The 27465-nt window shown below is 25.6% G+C and overlaps 1 protein-coding gene across 4 annotated transcripts in view; it reads right to left on the bottom strand.

The window, feature by feature from the left end:
- LOC135927267 (somatostatin receptor type 2-like) overlaps positions 1-27465 on the bottom strand; it is a 36416-nt gene that overhangs the window by 4710 nt on the left and 4241 nt on the right. Inside the window, exon 1 of one of the 4 annotated variants that reach the window (XM_065463221.1) lies at positions 24407-24522. The exons of 1 other annotated variant lie outside the window; for it this stretch is intronic. The gene's annotated coding sequence lies outside the window, so the exon portion shown is untranslated. Of the gene's footprint in view, positions 1-15633; positions 15723-23210; positions 23353-24406; positions 24523-27465 lie in introns of those variants that run through there. 2 more of the 4 variants (XM_065463219.1, XM_065463220.1) reach the window with 2 other exon arrangements.

Genomic DNA, 27465 nt, shown 5'->3' with positions numbered 1-27465 from the left:
TTGGCAACACAAATGACTGATTCGATGCTTGGAATTATTTAGTATTAGCTTCAATTTTTTCTCTAATTTTTTTAACTAAAATTATTATTTTTTTAGCTTAGAACTCATGCGCAATTATTTTCTTACGATATAAAAATTGTCCAATAAACTGGATGTTCGATAAAAGCTGGTATATTGGATATAAATATGTATTTAAAGGCCTCATTTAGATAGCCCCAAAAAGTAAACCTTAATCAAATTTAAAATACTATATATACTGTTAATGGATTAAATAATTTTTCCCTCTGTGCTGACTACCATATTGGTTAAAGTCCTTAAAACACTAATAAATACGAAATATTGGCAGGGATTCTAGATTTAATGATATTTTTTTAGTCAAATTTAACGGCGATGATATAAAAGATATTAAATTATAAAAAAGCAAAATAAAAATTACCAACAAAAAATAAAAAATATCTAATCAAGATTATTCATAGGCGGAACCCAAGGCCGAGTAAATGCCGGGTAAGGCGAAGCCCCCCCCCCCCCCATTTTATTTTTAAACCACAACTTGGATAAAAGTTATGTACGCCTAAGCTTCAAATAGTAAAAATAGGAAATTATTATATAAATTATAACTCATTTTGGCATATGCCAAAATATGAGTTAATAAATGATAATTTAATGAGAAGTAAAAAAAAAGAGGAATATAATTATTATTTTACAGTTAAAAAAATGTAAAAAAGAATATTTCGCTTTGAAAACTTTTAAATAGATTTTGTGAACCTTACCAGAATACCGAAAACTTTGAAAACAATTTATATACTTAAGTTTGTTCTTCTCTCATTCTTTTCTTCTTTCATTCTTTTCGTTCAGAAAATAAAAAAAATTCAAAAATTATGTTAAATTCAATGGTAAACAAATGCTACTTTTTTAAAATTGCCTTATATTAAATATGTTTCGCTTTTCTTTAATTCTCACTCATGATCGTACTAATGAACACAATTTAAAAAAAATATATATATTATATTTTGTATTTTAAAAGATTTATTTAAGGGGTGGATCATAATATCTTCAATTAGATTTCTATGTAAGTCTGTCTCAATATGCATTTTAAAAAGCGAAAAATTTATTCTACACTACTAACTGACAGGGCTTGCCACTCCTCACTGGGTGAGACTGAGGTTTAACAAAACTATTATATCTTATTAATTTTGCTCATCTTTTCGTCGGGTTTTCTTAATTTTCAATAATCTAAATAATAATAAAAAGACTAGCAAATGTTCCTAAAAATCAGTGCTGTAAAGTATTGTCATTTCAAGTAATGCCTTTTTTTTAAGGAAAAATAACAGCATTTGTTACTATCTTTGAAATGTAATGTGATGGCGAAATAATTTTTGAGTAACGTATACGTTATTTGTATAAAAAGAACTAGATATATGTGTAAAATTATACATTATTTATTATATTTATATTTTATCATATATCTTTAAAATTTAATTCTATATTAATTTAACTAAGTTTTTCGGATCAAATTAAACAATCGAGAGGTCTATAAATTAAATTTTACGTTCATTTACACATATAATTGAAAAATAAATAAAAATGTTATAATTGAATCCGATAAAAAATTACCTCTCCCTGCCCACAAAAAAAAATGATGACACTTATTACCAGGGCCGTAGCCAGGAATTTTCAGCTAGGAGGTTCAGCTGATTACTTGAGGGGCCCACTATTTTTTTAAAATAAAATAAATAATTAAGCATTCATATAAATTTTTTGCTATTTTTATTAAAAATAATACTATATATGAATATATAAAATAATACTATAATATAATACGACGATTTTTATTTTTAAATTTTAACATAAATGAATTAAAAAATAAATTTTGTGTTATTTTTTTTTCATAAGCCATCAATACTAAATTTTGCTTACCTTGATCTACCATTGTCTCTCTATTGCGCGAAGAACTCTCTTTAGTGTAGAGAACGAGGCCTCACAAGAAGCTGTTGATACCCAAATGATGATGGCTGCTGAATAGCATTTTACAATTCTTTAAATTCATGATGATATTTTTTTTATACATAATATTTAGGATATTTTCAAAATTATATGTTTCTTTAACTTCTACTTCTACTATTAATCCTTTAGCTATTTTCATTTCATGATGTAACGTTTCCATTTTAAATTTAATAATGATTCTAATGGGGCCATTTTATCTGATATAAAATAAACAGGATGAAAGGGGGACAATGTATTAAAACAGATAGAAGATTATAATGTCAACAAAGAAATCAATAATTTCTTTAATTTGGTCTTGACTAAAAAAATTTGGAAATTTATAGGCGTTTTACGTACCCTTGATGATTTTTAGGGAATGAGATTAAATTTTGCTAAAAGTTTTTCAGCCTTAATTTTAATCAAATCAAAATAATTATGGCTTCTTTTATTTTTTAATATATTGATCGTGGAATCAATACGATTTTTAGCACCTACTAGATTAATAACTCTGGCTGTCGTCGATGTTTATTTAGTGGATCTATTGTTATTAGTATCTCATAAATTATAATGACTAATATAACGTAATTTATATTAACACATTGAGATAAAAGACCAGAGGCTTCGACTGAATCATGAGTGGAAACCAATTAAGAGTTCTATTAGAAAAGTAAAATAATACTTCACCAATAGCCTCAAAATTCTTATAAATGATGTGAGAGATGTTTCTAAAGTCCACCTCTGGTCTAGAAGTCTCAAGAGTATGACCTGTATATCTAGAGGATTCGTTAAAACGTATAAAAAAAATTATACAATGCATTGGAGAAATTAAAAAAATTAAAAATGATAACAAGATTATTATACCAATCTTAAACCACAAGATGCAACTTGTGGTTGTGTACACTTTTTTTTAAATTTTTTTTTGAAGTAGGGTTGCACTCCTTAATTTCGACCAGATATAACGTTTGCTCCATCATATGCCTGGCTTATTGCCTTAAGACAAAAAAAAGGGCAACTCACTTTTGTTATATTTATCTGAAATATATTCAAGCACCATATCTGTCATAATATTATTTCGTTTTGTATATTGGGCATTTTTGGGTATAAATTTTATAATTCAGGATCTTTTTGGATGGTGATAAACATATTGCTATAAATAGTCAAGAAGAATAAATTATGTTTTCATATTTGCAGCATCCGTAATTTTTGTTGAACCATTCCTACGAAAAGGTAGCTCCTGTATGCTAAGAAAAAGCATTAAATAAAATATTGATTTTAGATAATAACGATTACAGTTAATTTGTTAGCTTACCAAAATTGTTGTTATCTCAGTATCCTTATTTATATTTTTATCATACCAAATTGTTATTGAATTTAAATGAGCTTTTGCGCTTACATGTTTTGGCTATTTGCAGCTAAGGCATTTTTCCAATTTCTGAATCTCTTTTGTCCAAATTCATCACTTGGGCTACAAAAGTATTTCCTACATAGAAAACAAAAGGCAGCGTCAGCTTCTACAGTGCACTTCAGCCAGTCTCGACCTTTATACCATGATTTTTGAAATATTACCCTTCCATGGATATCTTTTTTTACGTAATTGTTTAATTTGATTTGGTTCATTCTGGCCAAGGGGATTTGAAATAAAACTTGAATTATTAGAAGACTTTTTTGACAATATATAGATATTGCCAACCCTATAGAGATTATGTTTTGCTCATATAAGTCAGGGCCAAATAATTCCTCACTAAGTAACAAAACATAATAGAAATATATACTAACTATGATTATCAGTTTCAGGAATTAATGATATAGCAATACTAGTAGATTGTAGAGGTCGTGATGTTGCTTGACATTTGTTGAACTTGAAATAGGAATTAATAAATGATTGCTATTTCCTAATTTAAAATATGCTGTTTTAAATAACTGGTTATACTATAATAATAATATTGTGATTGAACTATAATAAATAATTATCATTGAATGAGTAGAATTTAAACGTGATACATGATAATTAAGCGCCTATATAATGTAAAATATAAACACACATAAAAATGATAAATATGAATTAATGATGATTTATTATTGGATAAAAATAAAACAGGATAGAAAGAAATTTACAAACTAGACATGTTTTTTGAAAATATATTTAAAATTTATTTTAAAAATATATAAACAATCTACAAATTTTTTTTTAAAATTTGGAGGTCCAGAAAATTTTTTTAAGGTCAATAATTTTTTCTGGGGGCCAAGAATTTTTTTTGAGAATGGGGGCTGCCCCCCCTTCATGGCTACAGCTCTGCTTATCACTAATAAAAATAGTTCAATGAATTAATTCCACACTACTTTATTTGTATAAATTGAGTCACTTTTATAACTAGCTATTCAAATTTCATAAAACATATTAAAGTAAAAATATCAATTGTCTTGTATTGTGCATAATTCAAAACATTCCCATATTTTTTTAATTCTTTTGTATAAATAAAATTATCAACTTGTAAAAATTGATAAGAATATATAAATATAAAAATTTTTTGCAAGTCAAATAATTATATTTTCAAATAAATTAAAAAATATGGAAATGTTTTCCATCAAATCTGGTAACGATGTATTAGGTGGCTTACTACAAAATATTTCTTTAAAAAATAACATATTTTTATTAATCAATGCAAATATTACTAAAATTTGGAAAAAATAATTAGTAATATCCTCTATTGTCATTATGAAAGTAAGGAAACAATGTTATACTTTTTAAAAAATGGGGGGGGGGGGGGCAGGGTTTGTCTTTCTGTCAAAATTATAATCAAATTAAAAATAATTGTCGCATCTAAATTGCGATTAATAGCCATGAGATAGCCCAAACACCTAAATTTATACATTTGCTAAACTCTACAATATTTAATATTTTCTCAAAATTTTCTAGTAAAAGTAAAGAGCTTTGTAAAATCAAGTGGCTTATCGAGTCTCCTATATGATAATTAATTTTTTTTTATTCCTTAAATTTAAAGGGCAATGTTTTATTGATATTATATAACCATTTAAATATAAATAATTTATTTCATGTAAAATGATAAAATATAGCATTAATGTAAAAAATTCAAAATTTATTTTTTCCTAATTCTAGTACAATTTTCAAGTAAAGTTCATAGCACTGCTAAATAATTTAATACATTTTATATTAAATTGATATAAAAATTTGCAAAACAAAGAAAAATATAATTAGATGTAAAATGGAATAAAAATGCTTCTGGAAAAGAAAATAAATTCCACCAAAATGTATTAGAAATTGTAAAAGAGATATATGTATATAGACCCTAAACCCTAAATTTATAATTAGGTTTGGGGTTCAATAGAATCACCAGTATTTGGAGGTTTAGGTTCACAGCTCTGGTCGCGAATAAAAACCAAGGTGAATCGCAGATTAGATATTTTTTTAAAAAATCTTCATTATTAATTAGTAATAAGTTTATTTTACCAGTGATAAATATCATTATACCTTCATTTTTGCTATTATATTATAAATCGAATAAGAAAAGAAATTTTGGGGTGGATTTTTAAAAAAATATCTCTTAGCCGACTTTTCTCTCAAACGATATAATACTAAAACGGCGATAAAGTTAGGTGTAACATGAACGAACTTGTGTTATAATAATTTTTGCTAAAATTACGAAACATTTTGAAGTGATAAACTATTTTCTCTCTTACTTTGATATATTAATATAAAAATTATACCTTTTTTGCCTCTTTTAATCTATCCTTCTTCTCTTTTATAGGATTTTATTTTTTTTACATTATATTAGAAATCTGGTAAATTTTTTCCCTTGTACGATTTTTTCTCTTAGTCGATTATTTTTATAAGGATATGTTTACTGCTAATGATATGAAAGACCAATTTAATAACAGTATAAAAAATACATTTTTCTCCCTTTATATATTATATATAGTAAAATAAAGTTTTGAATCATAAAAAAATAATTCAATATTATTATTTAATTCATTTTTTTAAAAAAAATTTGCAGATAATATTAATTATATAAGGTATAAATCGATATAAATATGATTATTATATTTACCTAACCTATATATTATTTTTCACAAAAAATTTTTTTGATGTATAATGGGTCGTTTCCATTGTAATTATATTTGGCTTTTAGTCAACGAAGCCTTTTCATCAAAAAATACTCAAAGTAGTTTACATCTTCATATTATTACTTTATAGTTTAGACATTTTGCATGTCAGGACTTAGTGCAATATAAGAATGATTGCCATTAATTATAGTTTCGGACTTAGACCAATATCATTTAAATAAATAAAATATCATTAAATCTTGCGATTCCCCCAATTTATAGATCTTTTTATAGAATTATTTTTTTTAAACTTTTGACCAATATTTATATAACAGTCAATTAGAAACTTGCTAAGACTGTATTCTAGTTAGTCTTATTTATAAACAGTCGTCAGTTTATCCGACTATATAACTTCCTCTGCCTAAAAAGAAAGTGACTAATTAGATTCACCTCAAAAAATACGCCTCTTTGTTTTGCAAAAAACATATAACAGATCTTTTTGGTAGAAACTAAAATAGGGTGTACTAATTCAAATATGAGCAATAAAAATCATAAAAAGTAACATGATAATAAATTACAAATATAGGTAACACATCATGCGAAGATTGACGTAATTAATATATACTATATATACAATATCGTTATCTGATATATGTATTGTCCTATTTAGTGATTTGGACAGGCTTATAGGCAGCGGGGGGGCAGGGGGACAAATCCCCCCCCCCCCAAAGCCAAAAAATGCAGATGCCGGATTATATTTTTCAAAAATATTATTGTCAATATTAATTTATATTTGTTAATATTTATTCCTATCTCATATATATATTTATTTACATTTATTTATCACATTCATCTACTAAGTTATTTTATCAATTAATTTCGATTTCAATTCCTTGGCGTAATTACCTATTATTTTCAAATTTTAGTGGCATATTATTTATCTAAATTTTTAGTCAAATAATAATTATCTCTGAAACTCCTTGTCCAACAGGAAGAAAGAAATTGCAAGCTTGTCCAACGAGATCGAGTCTCCGCCATCAAGCATAACAGCTTTTATGGAGTTAGAAGAGCCGATTATTAAGGCTATTACTATAATATCACAATGGCTTATAAGAAATATTTTCTCAGAAGCAAGAAAATTATTGGATTCAATACTTATTTCAAATTTATTTTCTCATTAGAATGTATTATTTAATTATACAATTATTTTATGTAATACTTTTCATAAACATGACATTGACTTGATTAAGAAGATGAGAATAGCGGAGAGAATTTTATTAGAACTCAAGAAAATTAGAGCTAATGTTGATGAATAACAAATTTTATATGTTATTGTTGAGTTAAAAGCAGAGCTATACGTGTTTAAAATTTGTCCCCCTCGACTTGCAGCAAGCAAGCTTATCATCAAAACATTAATATAAGATCAGTAGAAGAGTATTATAAAACAAATGTTCCCTCTCTTAAATACATTTATAATCCAAATAAAGGAATGGTTTTTAATTCATCAAGCAGCACTTACAAATCCGCAGATATTACTTCCACAAAAGCCTTTCCAACCTTTTTCAGATGGTGATAGAAAAAAAAATAAATATTCGTTAGATTTTTATCATGAAGATGTTAAAGTATCTTATGATGCCTTATTAGCTGAATAACTATGATTAAAAGATTAACTATGGTTGATACAGTCCCAAAAATGCTATGGATGCTTTGCATTATTTCAAACACATTTTAGATTATATTCCCAATGTATTAAAATGTTTATATATATTAGCAACTCTTCCCATAAACACTCTCTTTTTTAAGAAGAATAACAGAGCCCTGCAGAGGTACCATTTTCAAAATTTTTTTCGGCCCGGGTTTTTTTTTAAAAAAATTTTCAGGCTCGGCCCGTTTTTTGAAAATAAAATTTTCAGGCATGGCCTGAATTCTTTTAAAATAAATTATATTTATTACTGATTTTTGTAGCTAATAATGGCGATTTCAAATATTTAGTGTTAAAATATACAGCTCGGCCCGGATATTTTTTTTAAAAAATATTTAGGCCCTGCCCGGGTGTTTTTGCAAAAAATATTTAGGCCCAGCCCGGGTGTTTTTGTAAAAAGTATTTAGGCCCAGCCCGGGTGTTTTTGTAAAAAGTATTTAGGCCCAGCCCGGGTGTTTTTGTAAAAAAAATTTCGGGCCCGGCCCGGGTATGTTTAAAAAATTATCGGGCCTGCACGTCTCTGAAAAACATACCTATGAAACACAACTTCTGAAAGTAGATTGAATGATTTGGATCTTTTGAATATTCATAGACATTTAACGCCAAGCAATGATAGATAATTGAAAAATTAGCTCAAAACATACAAAATACAATTATTCCTAAGAAACTTTTTGTGTATTAATTTATATTTCCAACATTTAAATTTTTTATACTTTATATATAAATTTTAAAGGCTCAAAAAATTCAAATTTCAATTTTGGGTCATTTAAGTGATTCCTATCGTGGTTATATTCACTTTATATTTTATAATTCACATTTATTTTATAGTTTTTTCAATGCCGGTTTATATATATAATTTTTTTTTAATTCACATTTATTTAAAATTGTGTATTAGAAAAGTTATTAGTCCTAATAAATTTATGTTTAATATTTTTAAATAACAATAATATTTCTTAAAAAAATTTATTATCCCCCCCCCCCCAGACCAAATTCCTGCGTACGCGCCTGGATTCGGATTAACCCCGTCTAATTCTAGGGCTTTGAACCCAAAGACCTTTTTGTTATGGAACTATTTTAATTCAATATCTATATATTTACCCAATAGGCCATTAGCCTAGCCAAAGTTTTTTCGATGGGGGGAGAGATTTATGAAAATTGGTATTGTGATATGACAATTATATTTAGGAATTTATGATGTTTTTGACAAAAATCTGACTACCCCTGTCTCTCATAATATCAATATTGAACCAGCTTCCAGACTACCTTTTTCCTTGGACTATACTTGAAATAATTTAAACTATAGAATAATAATAATTGGGATCTGAACTTGGTGAATATATTAAAGGTTGGTTCAGAAATTAGCATTACAAAAAAAAAAGTTTATTTAGTGCCAAATTATCATCCTAACAAATATTTTATTCATTTTTTCGAAAAATTGCATTTTTGCTTTTTTAGTAATTAATTTCAGATTTTTATAACTAAATTAGTAAATTGTATTATTATATTTGAAAATTATGATTTCATTTATAAATATAAATTTTTTTTATAAAAAAAATTGAAGGATATAATTTATAATTTAATTTTCCTAATTTCTTCGCTTGATTAGATTCTAATTTGGTTTCTATCAATTTTACAGGAGAGGGATTTTTAAAAAAAAAACACCGTCTGGTTTAATATTTATGAGTAAATTGATAATCTTTTATTGATGTAAAATTATAGAGTTTCCTTTTATACTCTATACTAAGGTTAAGTCGATCAATTGATTGGAGGAGTATTTGATCTGGTCATATATGGTCAATTACTCACATGAGAAGAAAAAAGGAAAAATATGTTTTAAAAAGAAAAAACGTTATAAATATGTGATCACAATGCTGATTATTTATTGGATAATATCAAGGGAAGCATCTTACGATTCCAGCCTCAAGTGAATGAGCTTCGCCCCCCCCCGTACCTATTAAGAGAAGTACATTTTACTAACAAACTGGTTCTACTTCTTCCTTCAAAAAGAAATTGGTCGATTTTGGTTATATATTTTACTAAAACAGAAATCGATGGAATCGACAACAGAAAAATTGATTAAAAAATATTAAAGAAAATGATAAATTGAATATGAATCAGAACAAAACTCTACCACGTAGAGCCAAAAATTAGTTATTCAATGACAATTAATTCTAAAAATATTATTAAATTAATATTATATATTCGTCTTACTATCTTAAATAACATTTATTTGAATTTGACCGATATTTGACTGAATGGTATTTGATTGATCAAATACACAACCCTGCTTTATACTGTCTTTTTATTTTAGGCTCTACAGATTAAATGAATCAATATAATTATTTATTGCTTTTTCGATTTTCATATATCCTTATGTTTAAGTATGTAACGATGAGCATCTGTATTTGTAACCTTTACATGTTCGAAATAAGAGTAACTTATGCATTAACCCTTAATGAGGCAGTTAGTAGTCGGTAGTAGTGATTGATAATATAAGAACTTGGAAATCGGTAGCATTGATTGAGACTGTATATATGATAGATAGTACGGTAGTAGTGATTGATAATATAAGAACTTGGAAAAAGGTAGTATTGATTGAGAATGTATATTTTATTGTTAACTATTTATCTAATCAGAATTCTTTTATATAAATTAATGTTTATTAAGACAAGATTTTATTTGTTTGAATATCATTTTTTAATCAAAATAAGTATCGTCGATGTTAATGTATTTGAATTTTATTTAAATTATATTAACTTAAATTTTACCTTACACTTATTGTATTATTTCTTTCACTTAACCTAATATTAATCTAATAGTTTCATATCATTGATTGTTATTTTACTTTTGAAAAGTATATTAAGACATGTAATTTATTAAGTAGTTAGTTAGTTGTATGTATTTAAAATGAATTAAATAAAAAATAAATTTTCTTTTATTATTTCGTTTTATTTTTTGTTATCTTCTCTTAAACTTCCTGCCTACCTCTACCTTTTTAGTAGTCGATAATATAAAATCTTAGGTAAAAAACAAAACTTCTTTTTCTGAATCAATATATATATATAAATTAAACATAATTTAATATTATCAAAATGTCCAATTTACATATCACGATCTACAATTATAGCCTCAAACAGTAATCATTTACATGGACATGTATATTAACGCTTTAGACAATAATAAATAAAGAAATATATTATAATATGACATTAATACCTTTATAAACATTAAACTTTAAATTGAAAAAAAACATCATTATATATTACATGTTACCAACATGTAACAACCCTTTTTGAGGTAACGGTGGTAACTTAGTCATTATATTTTTCATTTATATAACGATAACGGTAACCGTTAATTTTTTCAAGAAAGGTGCCCAAGCACTGTCAGACATCTTTTGAAAATAAATATCATTTTTTATATATATTTTTTACATATATTCCTTCACTTTTACTTCTGAGAGCAGTTTAATAAGAAGATGAGATATCAATAATGGGTCTTTTACAATACTAAATTCAACATAAATCTCTATAACCCTGGGATAAAATTCTTATACTTAATGAAATTAGATTTTCTGTAACAATGACGATGCATTTATAAGGAAAAAAAATCACACAATTATTTTGAAAAGAACAGCCGTATTCTTCACAACAATGACCATTTGTTGCATGTATAGTTGAGTTACTTTATTTTTAGCCGCTTTTGCCAATTTTTAACAGGCTAAAAAAATCGAATCCAGGTTTTAATCAAAAACTATTATCTCAGTCTCCAATTATTTTTTTGGAAATATAGCTCACCTTTAAAGAAAGAATAAAAATTTTTGCTCTCCAAAGTTTAGTGGATTCTTTGGACACCGCTTTTATATTGAGCGGAATTCGCTTATTTTTAGCCATTACCTAAATCTAGCATGTGAAAAAGGTTGAACAAAGGCTGGATTAAATTATTAAAAAGCAAAATAGACTGACTTTCTTACAAAATGGCTTATAAATGATTAATATATTTTGGTTGAGACAAAATTTCCGACTTATCTGCTTCTACATTTATCAACATATCTAAAGAAAATGATGAAAAACAGATTTGTTAACAAATTAATTAATTGAGGTTTTCAATACATATTTTTTATATAAAATATTTCCTAAAATATTAGAAAATTAATTAACAATACAGATTTTCTTAGTTTTTAAGGTAAAAATTTATATTTTATTTTGTAGTTGAGTATATAATCATATTAATTATTTGATACATTATAGTTGTCATCATATTATTTTTATATTACAACATAAAATTTTCATTATAAATATTAATGATGATGAGATGATGATCTATGTTGTCTATATTTCTTTTAAAACATGTAAACAGAAATATATATGTATATAATATTTTATATAATATACTATGCATTTATTGCATTAATATTTTATGATTTATATGAATTGTTATGTTATTACACTTATACATTTCATATTAAATTAATTACATTTAGATATATCATATTATTGCAGGCACTTCTACAACCCTTCTAATCCAATATTGACCCCTACCAGCATACAACACTACTCCTTTACATTATTTACACTCCCCCTCCATCTTAGTTCCATATTCCATTTTATTTAATAACGATAACATCTTCACAATTCCCAACATTCCTTCAATTTCATTGATGATCTTGCGCCTTACCCCCTCCCCATAGTCACCTGTATTATTCTCAATATCTTGTCAAAATTTGATGATGATTTTAATTCTGGATACCCAGAGCGAATCAGATAATTGCGTTACATATTTACGACAGTTTTTTGATGTAATTTATAGTGGGCATCCTCTCCATACAGTATTTCAGAGGTATATATACCCGTGATAAATATACCATAATAATGCAAAATCATAACCAATTATAATCTTATTCATTACTTTATTCCTGAATCACCATGGATAAATATGTTGGAACTAGTTTTAGAACAAATGTTATGTTATTAATTATACCGAAAGATTAAAAATGCAAATAAAAGTGAGAATTATATAAAAAGTAATTTTATTCATTTGCAATAGTATTTAAAAATGACTATAATATGAATCTGGCATGTAAAAATTGAACTAAAAAAATATTACAAGATTGTAAATAATATATTCGATTTTTATTAAATATGTATAAATTTAATGAATTTAAATATATAATGACTCTGCCCATTAAAAAATCGTAATCTATAAAATTAGCCTGACCGAAAATCGAAATCTTCCGACCTAGTCCATACTTGTGCTAAATGTGATCTTTCCTATGGGTTTCAGATCCGTCCGTCCCATGCAGGCCTCTGCTTTATTTGCGAAAAATTATCATCTGCTGCGCGAGGTCTGCGAGGGTGTCCGGTAAGCCACTGGCGCTATAAATATATTTTAATGCTTCAATCAGTTTGGAGGACAGTATTATGTAAGAAGGAAAATTTTTTATGAAATAAGAAAATAGCGAGAATGGGCATAATACCCGCGAAAAATATAGTGGAAGCATAAAAAGCATAGAAACAATTTTAAAAATTGATAAAATTACTATTTTTATCATTATATATTTTTATATCTATTTCAGTTAAAATAATGGAATTATTATAAAAATGTATAATACTATATATTTTATATTTTAAAAAATTGGGCATTGCAAACACATTAAGTTTCTATAATTAAATATAACTTTATAACAATTTATATTTTAAAATATAAGATAAAAAAAATGACATATTATATTAAATATTAATTTAGAGAAAATACACTCAGGCTCATAGATGTTAAACTAGTGCGCTTTTTTGTATCTCTGGGTAGCTTTGCTACTTTTATAATTTAATACGAGTAGCGTAAATTAGACTTGTGTCATCTTTAGAAAATCTAAAACCCTACAAGATGGATTTGTTGCTTTGAAGATAAAAAAGATTTTATAATTTTTTTGAAAAATTTTATACTTGATTCGATAAAAAATACCTTGCTATAGAGTATAGGGAAGGGATGCTGGTAAAATAAATTTATGATTTATTTAAAAATTTTTTATATAAGTATATAATATGAAAATTAATTAAAATAAATGGGTAGCAATATGATAGAATAGTTCAGTATAAGACAAGAATTTAGTTCAAATTTTTGACCAAGGACAATACAATTATTATAGCCAAAAACATGATGAAGGCCAACCATATGCTTCTACCTACTAAAAACATTATTTATATATAATATATGAGAAAATACTTAACGATTTCAAATTATATTGAGGACGCCAATACAAAACTGCTATATAAATTAATTAGTTATAGTTAAACAAGATTGTTCAATTTAATGTAGATATAAACTTAATGGTTTAAGATATTCAAAGATTTTAAAAAATTCAAAGTTTTTAAATTTTCTCGGATATTCGGTTCAATGTTCTAATCAAAATGGGGAGGGGAGTACCTTATAATCTCATGATTCCGACGACTAGTTCCATATCCAAGAACTTTTTTGCTTAGAAATTTGTCATTCCAATTTCTTAAGTATATCCATTCAATAAGATAGAATTTAATTCCCATTCATTTTAATGTAACCCATGTTTTTTTTAAAATTCTTTAACTATATTATAAAAAGTTTAAACGCCTTAGGTTTTTAATTTATTCCTTAGGACAAACACAAAATATTATATTTACATTCTAAGAATTTGTAGTAGGTGAAAAATTGATATAATTTTTAATTTCCCATAAACTCAAAATACTAATTTTTTTTACCCATCTTAATCTTTTATATGACGTTAATTTCCTAAAAAATTTTGGATAAGTTCATTAAAGCTTATATAAAATAAAATTTAAAAATGAAATATTAAAAATTTTTTTTATTTATAATTAAAATGAGGTTATAAAACGGAAAATTATTTGTTAGTTTATATTTTTTTATAAATTTATATTTCTAAAATTTTTTAATTAATTTTGCTAATTCCCGGAAACGAATTCGTGGAAAAAAATGTAGAATTTATTTATTATTAATCGATCCCTAGATATCACGCCTTTATCACCCTCTATCTGTAAAATCAAGCAAAGAAAAAGAATATATTTAAAACATATCAGGGACCTGTGAGGCCTGACCAAAGTCCAGCCTAAAACTTAAAATAAAATAAATAAATCCGGGGCAGAGGCCTAAAAATATTTTTCGACAAAACCTGGCCGGACCAATTTCGAATAAATTAATCTAACTTATATCAGTTAATTAGTTGGAAAATTACATAATGGAAGAACATTTACTGCACATATTTTCAATTTTGCGAAATATTATGATGATTCTTAATTTATATCCTAAAATATACATGATATTAAACTGGTATATACTGTACTATTCGATTCTCATATGTTTTATATATATCGTTATTTTTGACCTAACACTAAAAATACTAAATTGTTAACTCCCTCCAATTCCTCAATAAAAAAATGAGATAATTAAAATCTAATTTTAATATTTCAAAAAAAAATTGAATTTAGCTAGGAATGTTAAAATAATTTAAGTTTGGTATTTAACTAAAACTAAAATAATGCTAGACTAACTAGTACTTCAAAGATAGAAATGTGGTGAATTATTCAAACATTTGATTAGTAAATTTTGGCAGGGGACGATCGATCTAGAAGAAATGATATCCTTTATAGGTTTCATAGGCAAAATTTAATTTTCATAGTTTTAATTAATCAACTTTAAAAATCAATATGATTTATTATTATTTTAAATGAAATTTTTTTTAAAAAAAAATTAAAATTTATTCATGAATAAAAAAAGCTAATCTTTTGCGATTTCCGCCATAAATCACATAATTTTTTCATTCTCTTTTCAAAAATATGTAAACTTGTAATATGACCTTATGCAAAATTTTTATTATATAATATATATAAATTTCTAACCATTAGATTAATATCCCTCGTCCCGAGCACTTAGGCTAGGCAGACAGAATATAAATACCGTATATCCGCTAAATTGTCATCTGTATCAAAATTTACAAGTACCATAGAAATTATTTAAATGATTTAAAATAAACATCGGAAGTACGATTCAAAAAAAAACCACAGGACCAGAATTGTTTGCACTTTCTAAATCCCAAACATCCAAAATGAAATCCCTTCCTCCCATGTCAAAATGTATAAATTTGTCATAATATTATTATAAATATGTAGGTATATTATGTTATAAGTTTTTATATTATTCATTGATAATTTTAGATTTTCTAAATAGAATTCAATTTTAGGTTTTTTTTAAAAAAAATAGATTATATTATATATATATTTCGTTTCCATTTTCCATTTACGATAAAATTTCTTATTTTTATTTTAATGGGAAAACAAAACAGATCTATATATCAAAACCTTCTTTCCATCTTTTCACAGTTTTTAATTTTGGCAAATTATATATAATCAATCAAAATAATTAATTAATCTTATTTTATTATGTTGACCAGTAATGGCAATAAACATGAAGTTTCATCATTTATTATAACGAAATCGCATGAACGCAGAAGTTGAAGCGTGAATCATTTTCACCAGCATATAGATCCCATATGTGATGCTAATTAGTTTTTTATAGATGACGCTCTGTAGCATAATAGCATAGAGTAGAAGCAGTACAGTCCTTAATTTGTGCCAGGGGCACGCTATTACTCTAAAAAAAATAGTTGAGGCATGGAAAAATGGCAATAAAGACAGGAGAATTTTTGTTTTACAAAGAATTTAGTTTATATCGATTTCATATAAAATAAATTATATCGATATTATATAAAATAGCTATTTAGAATTTCTATAAAAATTGAACTATATTGCAAAAAATATATTTTAAAATTGACAAAAGTTTGGAATGCATTTCATAATATTTTTACTAGCTAATAACCCGTCAAGAATGATGGGGAATTAAAATCTTCTACTTTATTTTATAGCTTCTATTTGATACCCATGTCAATATTTTAATTAGCTTCTATTTGGTGCACATCAGTATTTTATGTTGATAAAATATTCCTGACCCCCCCTCCCCCCCCCCAAAAAAAAAGACCCGGCCACTCAAAGTGATATTTAATATAATAGTTAAAAAATATTTTAAAATTCTTCTATTTGCTACTCATGCCAATATTTTGAGTTGTTAAAAATATTCCTGTCCCCCCCCACACACACTAAGACCTAGACATGACCATTTATTGTAATATTTAACATTATAGCAAAAAGATATTTTAATAACCTTTTATTCAATTCTCATATCAATAAGTGATAAAAATATTCTAGACCCCCCATATTTTAATTATCTTTTATTTGGTACCCATGTCAAATTTATATATCTACCACCCCCCCCCCTCCCCACCTTCAATCCATTAAAACCAACAGTAAATACAATTATTTCTGTCAAATATGTTTAAGTAGCTTCTATTTGATACCCCTATGAATATATGTTGATAAAATATTCCTGACCCCCAAAACCTTGACCCGCCTATTTAGAATAATAATTATCATTATAATCAAAAAATATTTTAATCACCTTTTATTTGATACTATATTAAATTTTTATTTTTTAGCCCCCCCCCCATTCAGACCAAGTCCAACCCAACCAAGAGTAAACTATTATTTCAGTCAGAAGATATTTGAATTCGCTTCTATTTGATATCCATATATATTTTATCTTAAATATTCCTGACCCCCGAGGGACTAGACTCGCCCAGAATGCCCAATTCAGACATTTGATCCAACGTTTTTGATTCTGTTAGCTATGTCAAAAAAGGCTTTAAATTAATTAATACCTGTAAAAAATTTTATTGCATCGGACACCGTTAATTCTTTCTAAACGATGTTTTAAACAATGCCATGGCATGTTGAAGATAAAGTTGGATATTCTTTTTAAAGAACCAAATAAATAATGGTTAGTTTTTGAATTAAAAATGCACAATTGCATTAATACACTTTCATTTTGTTTAATAAAATATTTACTAATGTTCTTTTCATAATAAAAAATAATATTAATAATATGCTAATATACCATTTTAAAAAAATTCAAATTTTTAGAAGAGGCACGCTAAATTTTTTAGAATTGACAAAGACACGCACTCCTTCCTCCCGAATTATAGCCCTGGGTAGAAGGGAAAAGTTATTAGTTCCTTTGTTGGCAGCATAGAGGTATTCGATCAAAATATAACATTAATATATCTACTGAATCGGTTTATTTAAATCAAACATAAAGAAGGATTGCTAGAGAAATTTTAATTTATATAGCTTAAATAGTGTAACTTAAACAATTCGCCGCTACAAACAAAATTTATGGAAATACTTAGGTGACAATCATTAAATGAATGAATAAGAGGCTGAAGATAATCAGTTTAAAATTTTATGATTATATTTACTTTTTATTAAGAAAAAGAATTCCACTTTGAAAAATAATAAATCTCAGGCTTTAGCCTAGAGACCTGTAATGCAGAACAAGGCATGTAGTGTTGTTATAAGGTTTAATTATGGTAGATAAAAACGGCCCATTAAGATTTTAGCCAAAATAATAGTGAGCCTCGAGATTTGTCAAATAGAAGTTCAAATCTTCTGCCACCTATAAGCAAAATTTCCATGTTTGCATAAAATTCTTTTGGCTAAAATTTCAATAGGGCCTTTTTTATAAATTGACCCAATTCGGACCATTTACATGATTAAAAGCCGCGGATAGACCCTAGATATATTTTTTAAAGGGGACCCAACCCAATCCAAAAAATGTATTTACAAACTAACCGGCAATACATCTGGGGGGCCCGATTGAATTTTGGAATGTTTTTGTAGACCGGTAGTGTAATTATATTATATGGGAAAATTTCCTGCTAAGGAGACGGTGAATCAGAAACTGGTTCTCAATTCGATTAAACATTTAAGCGACAAGGAAATTTAGTATTAGTATTTTATCCATATATTTAGATCATAAATTACAAATATACTACTAAGATATTTTATTAAAGTCACTTTCTAATTCAATCGTTCTTTGATGGTCAATGTGCTAATCCATTATAATATTTAATGTGACAGAATTTAGGTAAATTATCCTGATGAATGACAATACATTAACAAATAATCAATTTTTCCCAAAAATAGTTGCGCTTTCCCTTAAGGATCCACTATATATTATAATATAAGTTCTAAATTTATGGCTGACCATAGCACTTAAGGTAATGATTAATTTTGTTCTTTTTTAATAAATACCTTTAAAAAAATTAAATTGTAAAATTAATTATGAAAATGTTATTTAAATGCTGTTAAAAAATATATAATTTGATAATAGACCATTTATCTACCAGAGGTTTTTCTTGTGCAATTATTTCTTTATTAGTAAATATGTCGAATATGTTGTATTACAGTGTTTGATATAATTTTTAAGAACATATGTTCAGTGGCTTAGACATGATGACTTCCCCCCTTCCCTGACCCTCCAATAAAAATATGATAATGTAAAATTTTGGGTTTTCTTAATACTTAATAATATTAGCCAAAAATTTGTTTTCATTTCTTTTAAAATTAATAAAAAAAACCCTCATTAATTTTAAAGAGGTGCCTGTATTCTAATTATCTGGAAGATCCCTAAGGAAGAAGGCAATTTTTTTTAAAAAAAATCAAGCAATATGAAAATAATTAATTATAATAATATATTAAATAATGTCGCTAACTTTTATGACCTGCCAAAAAAAATTAATTAATTTTTTTTATTAGGCGTAGGCGTGTTAAAAATATTTAGGTTTAGCTCCTCTATCTTCTTGCCAAGGCAATGCTAATGTTTATTAAATGGTTTATTCAGGAGGGCGGATATAGCTGCCTTATTTTACTGCCTTGCCGAGATCATTAAACATTAAATAATTTTTTTTTTTAAATGTATTAAAAATAATTAATAAAACAAAACTGATGAAATAGATCTTATGGGGGAAGGGGGGGGGGTATAAATAGATTAGCTAGTTATTAGGTTAGAACGTGAATTACTTGTTAATTAAAAATGGATTATTGATTTATTTATATATTTTTTAATATATGAATGTAAAAAAAATGAAAAAAATTAATGAATTAGGTAAAGAAAAGACAAAAAATTTTCATTTCCTATACGGATTTTTTTTTAAATGGAAGAAATAGGGGTTATATAATTTTTTTTTAAAAAAAAATGTTGATTATCCTTATTTGGATTAAAATATTTCAGAAAAATGTAATAAATAAGAATATAATTTACCTTATTTCTTATAATTAAAATGATTTTATTGGTCGCAGATTATAAGTCCAAAGTTTTCGCTACAATATAAAATATAATTTATTTGTTGACTACTATTACCAGTTTTGCGTTATATTATATATATTTCTAAAAAAATTTAAATATTATATTATTTTTTAATCGTTATTTTTAATTTGATAACTTATATGCTATATTTAATGATGTTATTTTTTTTTAAAAAATAATAAAATTAGTATTCTACTACAAGTAACTATTCCAAACAAATTTGTGTTTACATCTGAATTGAAATGGGACAGCTCAACTTACCTTGTACACTTGCACAAATTTTTACTAATTAGAGTGTGTTCTGATTCAGCTTATTTTTGATATTTAATGCTATTTAGCCGAGGATAAATAGCTTTTGAAAGACATTCTATTTTGGTGTTTTAAGTATTTGGTGATATTGTTATTTTTCTTATTTATTTTAGTTTTTTTTGTATTTCTGATTTAGTATTTTCCGTTTTTTTTAAATTCTTTCTTTTGTTTTTAAGGCTGTTTAGTAATAAGAAGTTCGTTTTAAAACTACCCTATTAAGATCTTAGCTAAAATAAAATTATGTAAGCCTGGAGATTTTGTTCATAGGTAGAAGAAAGATTTGGACCTCTATTTGCCAAATCTTGAGGTTTACAAATATTATTATGGCCAAAATCTTAAGCGGGTCGTTTTTAAAAATCTACTCAGAAAGACCTGAGGGCTTTTTGACAACCTTAACCAGGACACACCCTTAAAACTTATTTTTCAAATCAATTTTAGTGCTTGTAAAATCAAGTGGTTTATAAAGGATTTTATAAGATTATTAATATCTTTGTTCCGGATTTAATTAGATTATCATATGGAATTGATTTCAATCTACAATATTATATAATGAATACTAATTCTCTTCTATATTATTCTAATATTTTATGATATATATTTATATAATATCATTATGCATGATTTATTTGACCCAACTAACCTTGATTCTACTCAAGGTTAGTAATATTGCTAATACCTTCTGAAATATATTAAAACATTATATATTGTTAGAAGAAGAGTTTTAACTTTCATATAAAGTCAATTTTATTATTTTAAACGTATCCTATTTTAGCCCAATCTAATATCATGATAAAAAATATTTTTATTTTGACCTTCCAAAATATGCATATTATATAATATTAACTATATGTAAACTTATAAACATTACTAATTTTAAAAAAAACTGAGGAATTGACGGGCTCCTTGCGTCGACTAGTCCTGGTCTAAGCAGTTTTGTAGGGGGGTAGAAGGGGGGGGGTTAAAATTTTATTCCCAAAATTTATTACAATTAAATCCACACAATGTGCAACGCCGATATTGTATTTTATTCAATATAGAGAAACGGTCATGCAGCTAGCCGGCTGTGGACAGAGGGGAATCTCGCCCCGTAATGAATAAAATATTTCTGAAGAAATATAGAGATTTTTAAGAATTGCAGAACGTCTTCTATTTTCATAAAGGTTATGCATTCTATTTTAGATTAAATATAAAATTTTACACGAAAATTTAAGCATATTTTCTTACATTTAAACCTGAAACACTTATGTTTATGCAATATTTAAAAAATGGCATTTAGGTGAAACCATGAGAAGAATCCTGGATACAAAGACCTAAGTACCAATGTTAGTATTGATGTTCATTTGATTGAAGATTTAAAAAAATAATTTAAATACCTTTCTTGTGGTGATTCATGAAATGACTCTAATATATAAATATTATTATATCTGCTGACAATCCTTCTGAAGATATATTAAATCTTAATATTGAAAAAAAATTAAATGTTTACCCAATTTATTCAGACTGAGGATCAAATATTTAAATAATTTAAATACTTTGGAAAAATTATTTAAGACGATAGATTTCAATAAATGTTTTTTTAATTAAAATGATTTTAGAAAATTAAATTATATCTAACGATTTAAAAGGCATTACAAAATAAAATCATGATAAAATATCTTTATTTTGATCTTTCTTCTTGCTTTATTACTTTTGATTATGAGTTTTTTTATGTCAAATAACATATTTATTCTGATTTATAAAAAAAAAATCGGGGAATAGGGAGGGAGAATAGAAAAACCTGCCTCCCTTTCCCATGAAATACACCATAGAGTTAATTTACATTTTAAAATGGTTTTAAAAAATCTAATTATGTTATAATGTGGGCGAAAGCCTGATTTAGAACATTAAATGCTGCTAAGGATTTAAAAAAAATTTTACAATTTAAAATTTCATTTCTGATTTTAATACAATAACATTAAATTGTTAAAAGGATTTCAACATTTTTTTCTATATAAGTGTAGGTGGAAAAACAGTATTTTTTGATAAATGATTTTAAAATTACTGTATATTTTAGTAATAATACCAATAAGCACATAAAACATTTTGGTCATAATAGAATAAAAAAATAACCTATCATAGAGAGGTAGAAGTAGAAAATATATAAATTTGATCCTCAATTTAGAGAACGAATTATTGATATCAATGGCAAAAAAGATTAATTTCAATTAATGAGAATGATATTTCACTTTTTTTTAAATTATCATATAATGCCTAATTCTATCATATCGTGTTAAACAGGTTTATATATACATATAAATATTATTAAGCATAATTTATTATATCCTTTATGTTCGAAATTGTCATTTTTTAAAATATGATTAGTTCAAATAAATTTCCATTATGATTATTTCAAATAAATTTGTAATGTTCTAAAAATATCATTTCGATATTTTTTAATCAAATTCCTCCACCCTCCCCCTCCAACAAAAATGAAACCCTGGCTACACGCTTAAAGATGGTCAATTAATACAATTGGGTTACAAAACAAAAATAGATTATTAAAAATTGGATTTTCAAGATGAAAAAAACTATTTGACAATCTCCAGTTCTCCAATTTGGAATAATAGATTGAACTATACAATAATAAGAGGATTTTAACAGAGAGATACCGACTGACTCAAGATAAATATGCGATCATCATTTGAGACTAATTTTTTTTTTTAAATATTATGATCTTTGGAGGAACCGGGACAAACTAGAAAGATCTAGAACTCTCTTTATAAAATTTATAGGAAACCCTGTCCAGGGACTGGTCCCAACAAAAGTGCAAGTCATTTATATATTATTTTTAAAATGTTGCACGATTCATTATAGAGAAAGTTTATTTTATTGTTAATTTTTTTTTATTTTATTGTAACATATATATACTAACCTATTAACGTAAGAATTTGGAAAATGTTCGAAGAATTATATTCCCATTATTTACCCATTATTTAATTAATATGATCGAAATTGATTATACTAAAATAAAGTATATATATATAAGGCAGAATTGTATTTTATCGTTTTATAATAATTTTTTTTAAAGAAGAAAAAGATAAATGAATTTTGAATAAGTATTATATAAATATAAATATATAATAATATAATTATTTTATATTTTAATCAATAAATATAATATTTTTTAGTCTTGCCGCGACAAACATGAAGCCATTATATAATTTATAAAGATAAAGGAGTAAAGAGGGTATATATAATATTCATAAAGGCCTTAACTGTAATTTTTCGCTTATGAAAGTTACCGAAGGGCTACACTTTTTTGGGAATTGCACTCCAGCAAGTATATAGTATGCCTACACTGTGAATTCCAGGCAAATTTGACTTGCAATTTTATTGCCCATAAAACAAAATTCTTCACCAACATATAAGTAAAACTAAAAAGCTCGAGCTAAATTAAATCAGCTTAGTTCAATCCTAATTAAAAATTAATAACCTAATTGGCATAGCCTTCTGCTGTTTAGTAACGTAATCATCTTTCTTCCAAAAAAAAATGAGGAAACATAGTTACTATTGAGAGAACTAATTAAGGTAGCGTTACTTTTTACCTTACCCGCTACTAATGTTGTTAAATGGCTCGTTTTGAGCCGATTTTTATAAACGGCTAACTCAATATTGACTAAGCCTCGAAATTTCGATACTATATGTCTAAACCTTTGCTCCTCCTATGAACAAAATTTTCAGACTTGCGTAATATTTTTCTGGATAAAATACTATGTTAGCCGTTTTTAAAAATCTGCTCAAAACGAGCCGTTTAACAACACTACCCGTTACTTTATAATTTATTTATTATATTTAAATCACTTTTATCTTATTATTGTTTAATGTTAATTATCTTCATCATTTTAACTTAATGGTCAGATGAATAAAAGAAACATATTTGGTTTTTGATAAAAATAAAATATAGTGCTTAAGACTATTCCAAAAAGATAAGCTGTTTTTTTATGATGATCTGTGTGATGACTACTTTAATGAGCAATAAAATTTTGTGGGTGATAAAGAGATGCAAACGATTTTGGCTATCCTTAAACAATTTCCACTCATAAAAACCGTTTATGAAATATAAAATACCCTTGCCATCCTCAGCACATATCGAATGGGTGTTCTGTATGACAAAAGAGGTGTTTAGATAGAAATTAAAAGTTTATCAGTATACAATTTTAAGAAGCAATTGCTATTAAAAATTATAATATTTTCTGTCAGTAAATTAATTAAAATATGCTGTATTTTTATTATTAAAGAAATAAATATTTTGTGCAGTATTTAAAAAATATTTAGAATAAAAAAATAAATAAAAATAGTCAGTTAATTATAAATTGACCAGCTAGTTTTTATTAAAACGTTAACGTTATCATTATCCTTAAAAGAGATGCACATTTTTAATCGTTTAAATAAATATTTAATTTCTGTTTTAAATTCTAATATGAGTTTGATACAAATAGATGATATAATATTTAATTAGCAAGTTGTAAACTACTGTTTTCTATATTATATATAAAATAAAAACATTTAAAACTTTAGATGTTCAAAATTAACCATCAAAAGCATTAAAAGTTCATTATAATCAGCTGAATCGGGAAAAACAACGACAAATTTTATTAAAAATTTTCTTTTAAAAAATTATATCTGATGACTCTTTTGATTTTAACCTAATTTAAACCCTAATCTCGTGCATAAACAATTTAAAAATAAAAATACATTTTAAAATATGTCACCTTGCGAAATAAATATTATCGATTTCTAATTCGAAATATTTTGAATATGATTTATTATTAAATAAAATGAAATATAATTATTAATTTATATTACTTTATTATTAAATATATATATATAGATAACAAAATAAATTGGAAATTAATTAAAGTATATAAATAATTTAGCTGAATATTTGCTGTCAGTCACCCCTATAATATTTCAAATTAAAAAAAAATCACAACTTAATTAAAAACTTTCAAAAGTCAATAAAAATTATTTAATAACTTATCAAAAATTTAAAATATCTACCAAATTATTATTAAACTTCCTACGTATTTGTAGTTAGTCTCCTTTTCAATATTTCAAATTGAAAAAAAATCACAACTTAATTAAAAACTACCCAAGAGCCAATAAAAAAAGAGTGAAAATTATTTAATAATAAACTTATCAAAAATTTAAAATATATACCAAATTATTATTAAACTTTCTATTTATTTTAAATAGTGCCCAATCAATATAAAAAACAAGTTGTAAATTAATTAATTACTTGCTTAAGATACCAATTATTCTTATATTGTCCATTTAATTATTTTTTTTTAAATTGCCCGAATTATTTGTTGTTATGAAAATATGTTAAAATGTGTGCTTATTACATTTATATAATAGTCAGAGACCTACAGGCTTGGCCCGGTTTTTTTTTAAATACGAGCATGGCCTATAAAAAAATTTTTTACTCGGGGCCTAATAATTTTTTAAAAAATATCAGGGTCAGGATGAATACTGTATCGCCATTATTATTATAAATATAAAATTGTGTATCATATAACAATCACATTCATTCACTTATCATATTTCCTATTTTATTTTATATAAATTTCATATTTAAAAAGCGATCCGCAAGACTGCCAGATAGGTATATTTTAATTTTTTTAAAGACCAAGGTCGAATAAAAAATTTATACACCCGGGCTGAATTTTTTTAAAATAAAATCCGTGCCGGGCTGGGCCTGAAAATATAAAACCTAGGATGGGCCGATTAAAAATCCGGGCTGGGGCAAAACATTTTTCCAAATCCTGGCTGGGCAGTGCAAATGGCACCTCTGCAGGTCTCTGATAATATTCATTAATTATTATATAATAATAAAAATTTCAGGTTCAAAAAAATATGCAGTCTTTTTTTTGTGGTAGTTATTTTTTTTAAGTAACTTGAACGTAATGGCGTTATTATTATAACAGTGTGACCCAAAATATAACGGCGTTACTTTATTAGAGTAACGTCGAAAGTTTTACTTTAATACAGTATAAATATCATATTGAGCTAAACGGGAACATAAAAATATAAAGAATTTTAATTATATCCTATATTCTTTAACATTATATGAATAGAATATTTGCGAGTATTCAAATGCAAAATTTATAGAGAAAGAAAAGAAATGAAATATTGAAATATGATGGTACAAACATATAGTCCTGCCAAAAATATTTTATTTGCATATGTATGTCACACCACATATGGTATATGAATCAAAACATTTAATAAATTTACTTTTCTAAGAATTTATTTCAAATCTCTAATGTATTATAATAATATATATAAGATTTTAATTTATATTTTGAAACTTTTTTTAAAAAAAACTTTTCATTTAAAAAACAATTGAAATTAATATACAGTAATAAAATTTATTATTTAAAGAAGAATGAAACTCTATATTTATAAAATAATTTATTCAAAGATGTCATCAAAATACTATCTTTTTGAAAAAAAATTAATTTAAAAGCACAGCACTCATCTTTTTGGAAAAATCTATAAATAAACATTTAATTTTGATTTTTTTTAAAGTTTTTTACTTTTATTATACTCAAATATACAATATGTATGCCAGAGACCTGCTAGGTACCATTTGCATGACCCGACCCGGATTTTATATTTTCAGGCCCGGCATGGATATTTTAAAATAAATTCAGGCCCGGCCCGGGTATATTTAAAAAAATTAAAATACAGTCCGACCGGGCCTGCATGTTTCTGATGTATATTATATTAGTTAACTTTTTAATATAGGTGATTTATATTTATTTATTGTTATTTCAGATTGGTAATTAAAATCAAGAACACATTATTTTGAACGGATAGGACACCTCTCAAATTAAAATTTTCTTGGCCAGAGTTCAGCTCAAAATCTTTAATATTTTTTTAAGCCCGGCCTGGCCAAAAATTTTCAATCGCGAAAAATAAGAATAGGATGCATTTTTTAATAAAGTTTAATTAAAAACAAACTAATTTTCTTTCTGTTAATCCCAAAGAAATTTTAAACATCATCTTATTTTAATAAAAGAAGATAAAACATTATTTTCCATTTTATTTATAATTTTTTATAAATGTATTTTAAACCCTCGACTTCAGCCCGAGCCGGATTATGGACTTATTTATAGTATTCT

The sequence above is a fragment of the Gordionus sp. m RMFG-2023 genome, chromosome 3 (genome assembly GCF_954871325.1).
Source record: "Gordionus sp. m RMFG-2023 chromosome 3, tfGorSpeb1-WG-v2, whole genome shotgun sequence".
Classification (NCBI taxonomy): domain Eukaryota; kingdom Metazoa; phylum Nematomorpha; class Gordioida; order Chordodea; family Parachordodidae; genus Gordionus; species Gordionus sp. m RMFG-2023.
The sequence above is the reverse complement of the archived record's forward strand: the minus strand, read 5'-3'. Positions and strand labels throughout refer to the sequence as shown.